The sequence below is a fragment of the Propithecus coquereli genome, unplaced genomic scaffold, assembly GCF_000956105.1.
Source record: "Propithecus coquereli isolate 6110/MARCELLA unplaced genomic scaffold, Pcoq_1.0 Scaffold32, whole genome shotgun sequence".
Classification (NCBI taxonomy): Eukaryota; Metazoa; Chordata; class Mammalia; order Primates; family Indriidae; genus Propithecus; species Propithecus coquereli.
In genome coordinates, this window is record NW_012148841.1 from 291,078 (window position 1) to 298,612 (window position 7,535).

Sequence of the window (7,535 nt, forward strand, 5' to 3'; positions counted from 1 at the left end):
CACACACACACAATTCGAAAGTGTTTGAGTGAACTTGGCCAAAACATTTTTATAAAAAATAAGGGCGGCAACTATAACTTCCGAGGTAAATTCCAAAAATTTCAGTACACTCTGTGCAAGTACCTCTCTAATTGTAATTATATTTCTCCCAGCCTAACCCCTTATCTGCTGGTTCTCTATTTGGTTTATTGTTCTGGTTCAATAATGAGTCAAGTAAATTAATGTTTCCACATTTTTTCCTATTATAAACTCCAAAGGACCACTATATACTACATAACAAAATTTTTTTAGTATTTCATTTTGGTCTCCTTGTGAACAAATATTTAAAGCACTGTTTTCTTAGCCTCAAAAGATATTACTAACCTAAAACCACATAGGAAAGAACTGAAAAGTACAAGTAAATCTTATAAAACATCTTTAAATATGCTACTTGGTGATTCTAGAAAATGAGATTTACTCTGGAGAATTTATGCCATCTACACTTATTTATAAATTTACTTAATAGAAATAAATTGAGTCTTTTAGTTAATTTCTCCAGAATGATTTATTCTCTACTTAAACTTGGTTTTATAGTTTAAGACAATAATTCAGTAATATTTGTAATAAGCTTACTGAATTGCCAAAAGTATTAATTTTGGTTTATTCTTACTCTAATAATTTACACTAATTAAATTTCAGATTACTATTTAAAATATACTTTAACATTTCCATCAACAATTAAATATCTTTGTTCACTAAAGAAAATTGCTTAATAAGCACGTATCCAAAATATACATAGTATTTAACCACGTAGACAAAGTCAGGTTAACCAAAAATTATATAATTCGGATTGAAAATTAAACAAGATAATGACATGTAAAGTAATAAGTAGTTAACAGTTGCATAAGAGAGAACATGTTGACCTGAGAGGCAAGTCATTTATAACAACTAATCTCATTATATTGATTTTCATTTATAATGACCTTCTTCATAATTTAAATTTCAAGTAAAATACTCTAAATATGACAGTTTTTTCATAATTCAAATTGGACTGTCAATCATTTAAATAATAAGTGTTTAAAGATAAGACATTAAACATTGAGAAGTGACATGTTATTGGCCATGGCTTTAATTTTTTTAAACATAAAATATAGGAAGATTGATAACTTGGAAAGCAACAGAAATCTGATTTTTAAATAAAGCCAAGTGACTTTAAGGAAACAATTACTACTACTTGTTGTCCTAGTTATATAATTTCTTAGGAGTATTTATATAGTAGTGTCATCTCCAACTATTTGGGAGATGGGAAATTCCTTCATCTTTTTTATTTAAAGAGAAATCATATGACTTACCTCTAAAAAGGCTGAGAAGGATTTTTCAATCAAATGCTCCAACATTTGACAGACAATTCTTAATAAGACCAAATGTTATTCTGCAGAAAAATCCTACACAAAATCCTCATTACATAAATGTGTGAGAGTTTAAATATGCTTTAGGAAAAAAAAAAAAAAAAAAAAAACCTACAACGTCAGATCCCAGTGTGTGGTTTGTTGCCAGAGGAATTGAAAAAAAGAAAGAAAAGAAACCCACACACACCACACTATTAGTATGGCTCATAAGGTTCTATTTTTATGGTCTGGTGAAGACCCATTACCTATATCTGAGACACTCAGCGGTACTTTTTTTTTTTTTGGCCACTTTCCTATCCAAGTAAGCCAGAGGCCAGAGGGAAAAAAAAAGGAACTGACTTTCTGAGCTGCCCCTAATATATTGTTTTTCCTCGCAATCATTATTTCACGTGGAAAGGGTAAATTGAGAAGTATAATCACATTCTCACTTCCCTGTCATGACTAAGCTTGCAAAACTTACCTCATTAAGTATAAATAAAATATACTTTTCTATACAGCATAGATCTGAAATACTTTGAAACTAATAAGTCTGAAAACAAATGGAAATTGTCAATCAGCAAGGATGACAAACAGACTTAAAAAAGGAAATAGCCCATTGTTCTGGCTGGAAGTTCTTAACTGTTTATCATTTTCTGCTAGTTATACAGAAGCTTCATAAGTACAGCACAGTCCTCCTACAAAAAATAAATCCCTTAAACATCTTCATCCAAATCTTGACTATTAATAACATTTAAATAGAATTATTATTGAGGATATTTAAATGTAAAAAAAGTATATAGTTAAGTCACTTTCAAAAAGAGCATTATTTTCATATTGAATCAAAGTAGGACACTTTGCACTTTGGGGAATGAAGGACCTACTATATTTTGACCCCGTTCTTACAAAAAATTTCTCAAAATCATGCAGGAAAAATCTTCAGAAGGGTACACTGGCATATATCCAATGGATAGCTGAATAAATGCCTTCAATCAACCTCGAAATAAAGCAAACTAAGAATAACAGGCAGAAATATATTTAGTTCACCAGATCATATTTAAGCTAGTCTTTATCATTAGATTGCTTGTGCTGTCTTTTCTTGGCATATGAGTCATACAATGAATCCTTTCATTGTAGTTCGATACATTTGGAAGGGAACCCAAAACACTCTTTTCTCCTCAAGCATTGGTTTCTGCTTTCAGAGTATTTTTTATGACACTTATTTAAAAATTAGTAAGAAGTCATAAAATATTTTAAGTATTTTTTCCAAATTTTAGAGCACTTAATTAGGATAAAGTAGCCATGGACTTGTGTAATCTCATTATGATTTTCATTTAAAAGAATAACTTACAGAGAAGTCAGGAAACTGAAAAAGGTAATTCCCTTAAATAACTATGACCTTTTATCTTGGTTGTATGATATAAACAAGTAGTATAAAAGCTAGTACATATTTTGATTAAGAATGTCTATTTTGCAGATATCTATTTTGTTTTCAAGCCACTTTGATCTATTTTCTTCTCAACTATAATTCTCACACATACAAACACCAATATGACAATTCAGAAATAGCTTACCGACACAAGAGTTCAGATAAGACCTGTTTTAAATATATTTTAAACACATTGAATAGCTAAATCATAATGAAAATATGAACACTATTAGAGGAAGGCATTTCAGAGAAGATGCAAAATAGACGTCTAGGTTCACACTGAACTTACTTGAATCATTATTTAGTCAGTAGCCTAATGCCATCCAAATCTTCTGTCACTGGAGAGGAAAATGTCACACAGTCTCATGAGCAGTCTGAAGAATCAAATTTACATTCCCAGAAGCAGCTATTAAGTGTTCAATCTCACAGACAACAGTTCCTGCGTAGCTTAGTGCACAAGCCCCAGAAAGCAAACAGCTGAATCAAATCTGCAACCATGGATTTTGAGGAAAATATACACCTTGAACAATAAGGCAGAAAAATGCTGTACCCATTTTAGAGTAAAGAATGTTGGGTTTTTCATTTTTGAAAGAATATGCATCCACCAAATTTTGAAGGGATTTTATATGAGAGTACACCTTGCCTTGTGTAAATCCATCATAGCACTTGATAAATGTGTTAGAATGACAGGAGAAAATGTTCAATATAATTAAGTCAGCTTAGGCACAATTCTTTGGAAGTTCTTTTTTGTGAGAGAACATACAGGGTTAGAAATCAGACAGACATAAAACTGAATCCTGACCATACCAGGCACTAGTTATATTGACTTGAAATTAGAAGTTAAATAACTTCATTCCTTTTTTTTCTCCCAGCTTTGTGGAGACATAAATCAACAAATAAAAATTCAAGTTGTACATGTTTTGATATACATATACGTTGTAAAAAGGATCCACAAACAGGGTAATTAACACACCCATTGCTCTTATTTTCTTACTCAAGAAGTTGAGAAAACTGAGAGGGAAAATAAGAATTAAATGAGGTGAATAGTGTACAACATTTGACAGGGGGCTGCCAACTACTGGGCACTCAAACAACACTTCCGTTCTCATCACCCCTTCCTGCAAGTCTCCTTCCCATTGTACTTTCTCCGCTTAGTTTTTCACAGGTTGCTTATCAGCATCGGACAAACCATGACATTGACTTGTTTTGATCCTGTCTTTGCACCTGCTAGAATGGTTCACCGCTGAACCCTCGGAGCACAGAACAGGCTCATAGTTGGTAAGCAGTTAAATAAATGGACATAAAAAACAATCAATCATTGTAACCATAATATTAATATTTTAATAGTGAAAATGAATGGAAATGAGAGGCTATTGTGCTGCTTGTTCACACCATGTTAGTAGCAATGGTTTGATTGGAATTAAGAATATCTGCTAAGAAAGTAAATGGACCCAAGACTGAATTTGGAATTCATCACTTCCTAAGCATATGACTTGCTGCTAACTACTGTAACTGTTAGCCATAGTGAAAAAATCTCCCTCACACAATTCTTGCAAAGATTAAGAGTGGTAATATGAAGGATTTAGCACAGAGCCTGATGTATAGTTTTAGTTTAATAATGATTATCATTGGCTATTACTAAAAGTTTTAGGGAATTTATTAAATACAGGCAAGTAAAAAATATTGAAAATTATTGAAAGGTATGAAATGAGAAGTCTCTTTCAACTCTCAATTCTCTTCCTCAGAAGTCACCAATGTTGGGTCTATGTTACCCTCCCCCTCAGTAACTTTGTAATTTAAAACTTATATACATAGCTATATATATAATACATATATTAAATCATATTTTGTGCAACTTGCCTCTCACAAGTGCCTTGGAGGTATTCCCATATCATGAATAGAGTTAACCCTTTATCCATTATTGCAAAATATTCTATAATGATGTGTTATCTTTTAAATGTCCAGTCCCCTATGTCACTATTTCTAGTTCTTTGCTCTTACAAAAACAATACAAAATATTCTTGTACATGTAGTTTTATATACCTGTGCTAGGACACCAGTAAAAAGTGGGAAGTGAAATTTCTGGGACAAAAGTGTGTACTTTTTCTTTGGTAGGGAGAATTTTCAAAACTTCTATTTATACAAGCACACAACAATGTGTGAGAATGCCTGTCTCCATACATCGCTTACACTGGTTTATGCTGAACTTAGAGGTTGTTTCTAACAATTATGTTGGGGTTGTTTTTTGCAAATATTAAATTGACTGAAGTTTAACCGATTTTCTAAAGTATATTAGCTATTTTTGTTTTAAAACTTTTCAAACAATATTATTGCCCATTTTCCCCCCACGGTTTGGTTTGTTCTTTCCTTATTAATTAGGAAAAAAATAGTCTCTGACATTTGACAATTTTTTTTAATCTGACAATTTAGTTTTATTGTATGTTTAAATTAACGAAGTTTTTATTTTTTATTCCATGACCTTTCAGTCATTTCCTTTTAAGGATTATTTCATGCTTCAAAAGGCTCTCTCCACTTGGAGAATATGAAAAACAATAAAGTTTCTTTCAGCATTTTCAGGGTTTTTAAAAATGCTTTTAACATCATTTTTAGATAAGCTGATTCATGGAATCTAACACGAAGTAAAAGAGGAAGAGTACATAAGTTGAGTAACAAATATTGCAACATATTTGAGAAGCAAATGACAGAAGCATTATGAGTCCTAGAAGGAGGATCACATGGCCCAATTCTGACCACAGCTTTATTAACAACAGGATTTGTGAACTAGGCAAGACATAGTATTCTATTCCTGACGTCCCTTCTTGTCAAAGAAGATAAGCATATGGAGTCTACCTATACATTCAAGCTGAATATCAAATCAGATAGATTTAAACTTAAAAATGTAAAGCTATATGTAGATATAAGGATTGGTAGTTTATAGTACTAGATAACATTTAAGTGAATTTTTTTTTTTTTTTTTTTTACAGTTCAGCAAAGGAAACACATTTCAGTATAATTAGCATTGTAATTCTAGATTGTACAGGCAATCAAAGACTTGTAAATTATGAAGATGATGATGACACACTAACAGAGTTAACACATATTGGGAGCTTACTATCTGCCTGCCAGGTGTTAGGCTAAGTGTTTCACATGTATTACTGTTAAGTAGGTAGGATCTCCAGCTCTTCTAGGGACAAGAGTGCCCTGCTTTGGTGCTGCCTTGAGCAATTGCCCCATCTGGGAAGAAGGATAAGGGTAGGCACTTTGTTTTGTTTTGGCCTCACCACTAATCCTATCCAGGGCAACTGCTACACCTGGGGGAGGAGAGGACACTTTACCAATCTGGGAATTCCCCAATCCTGGCATAGTAGGTTTTGGAAAGTGACCTCGAGTAACCTAAGGTTAATTATGTATTAGCTTAAATCTACATTGTAGTTCATCTCATCCCCTCAACCTCTCCCCTCCTACCCCAGCCTTTCAGAGAAGGAGCTAGCATAGAAGATACAACCTTGAGAACACCTGTTAATCATTTCGTAACATCCCACATCTCCCAAAGCCCTTTCCCTGACCAGGCCAATACAAGGAAACAACTCAAGAATTCCCAGAGAGAGAGTCAATCTGTCTCTATCCGCTTGTGGAGACAGACTTGTTTCATTTTATAATAAAAAGTTACTCATGTGAAACTGCTTCCTACTTGGGGTCATTCTGTCGCATGGGTCCTGCTTGTGATTTTTTTTCCAAGGAAGGAGCCAAATAACTAGGATAACAATCTGCCAGCAGCCTGGACCTGACACTTCGGTGTGTCTAGTCATTCTTCCGCCAAGAGCGCACCAAGAACCGAGAGCAGACTGCAACCCAGACATTACCTCACTGACCAATCATACCACCTAACTAGACTCTTTGGGTAAGTAGCTAGTACCAGTCACCTAGCAAGTACTTGCTAGAACAAGGTTTAAAACCCGAGCACATTGACTAAAGAGCCTGTGCTCTTTTCTGGGCAAAAAAAAGATAATTATGTTCTTTATAATAACCTTATATTATATATTCTTTTCAAAATGTTTATATAAGTTAGATAACAATTTTAAATGACCTCATATGACATTGAGAGAAAAACAATATCTAGACACAACAAACAATGAACAGTGAACACATTATATAGGTGGCAATTAACAGATTTTAGACTAAATAAAACAAATAGAATTTCATTCTAATGACCTGTCCACTATCTCATAACATTAGTTACCAACGTAAATCTAAGGCAACATTTGCTTTATCACTTTAATCCTTAGGGAATACTAGTCATGGAGATTTATACATACACACATTTTTGTACATGTATAAGCATATGTGTATATATAAGTATATATGAAATATATGAAAATGCATTTTTTAGTTGCCAGCATGTTCATTTTTGAAGTATTAAACCAATAGCATGTTCTACCTGCTTTATATGATTAGCAAGGACTTTACATGTAGGCATAAAAATAAATATACACCTATACAATTTAAAAAGAATATGAAATTGCAAAGACACAAACATAAGGTAATGCCAGTGAAGTATTGGGATATTACAATAGAGATTTCAAAGATCACCTTTAAAAAATTTCAAGGTTTTAAAGATAAAATGTAGAATATCAGGGTAATTAAAATTTAGAGTTAAACCACGTGGCCTAATGAATCAAACAGGGTGAAAGCAAACATACATTAAAAATATAAAATAATCTTACCTATATGTTTAATGGAAA

At 32.7% G+C, this 7,535-nt stretch overlaps 1 protein-coding gene across 3 annotated transcripts in view; it reads right to left on the reverse strand.

Annotated features, from left to right (window-relative positions):
* The window catches only part of CD36 (CD36 molecule (thrombospondin receptor)), an 83,788-nt gene that overhangs the window by 34,076 nt on the left and 42,177 nt on the right, over positions 1-7,535 (reverse strand). The window contains exon 1 of one of the 3 annotated variants that reach the window (XM_012650335.1): positions 1,332-1,547. The exons of the other annotated variants lie outside the window; for them this stretch is intronic. The gene's annotated coding sequence lies outside the window, so the exon portion shown is untranslated. Of the gene's footprint in view, positions 1-1,331; positions 1,548-7,535 lie in introns of those variants that run through there. 3 annotated transcript variants of the gene reach the window in all.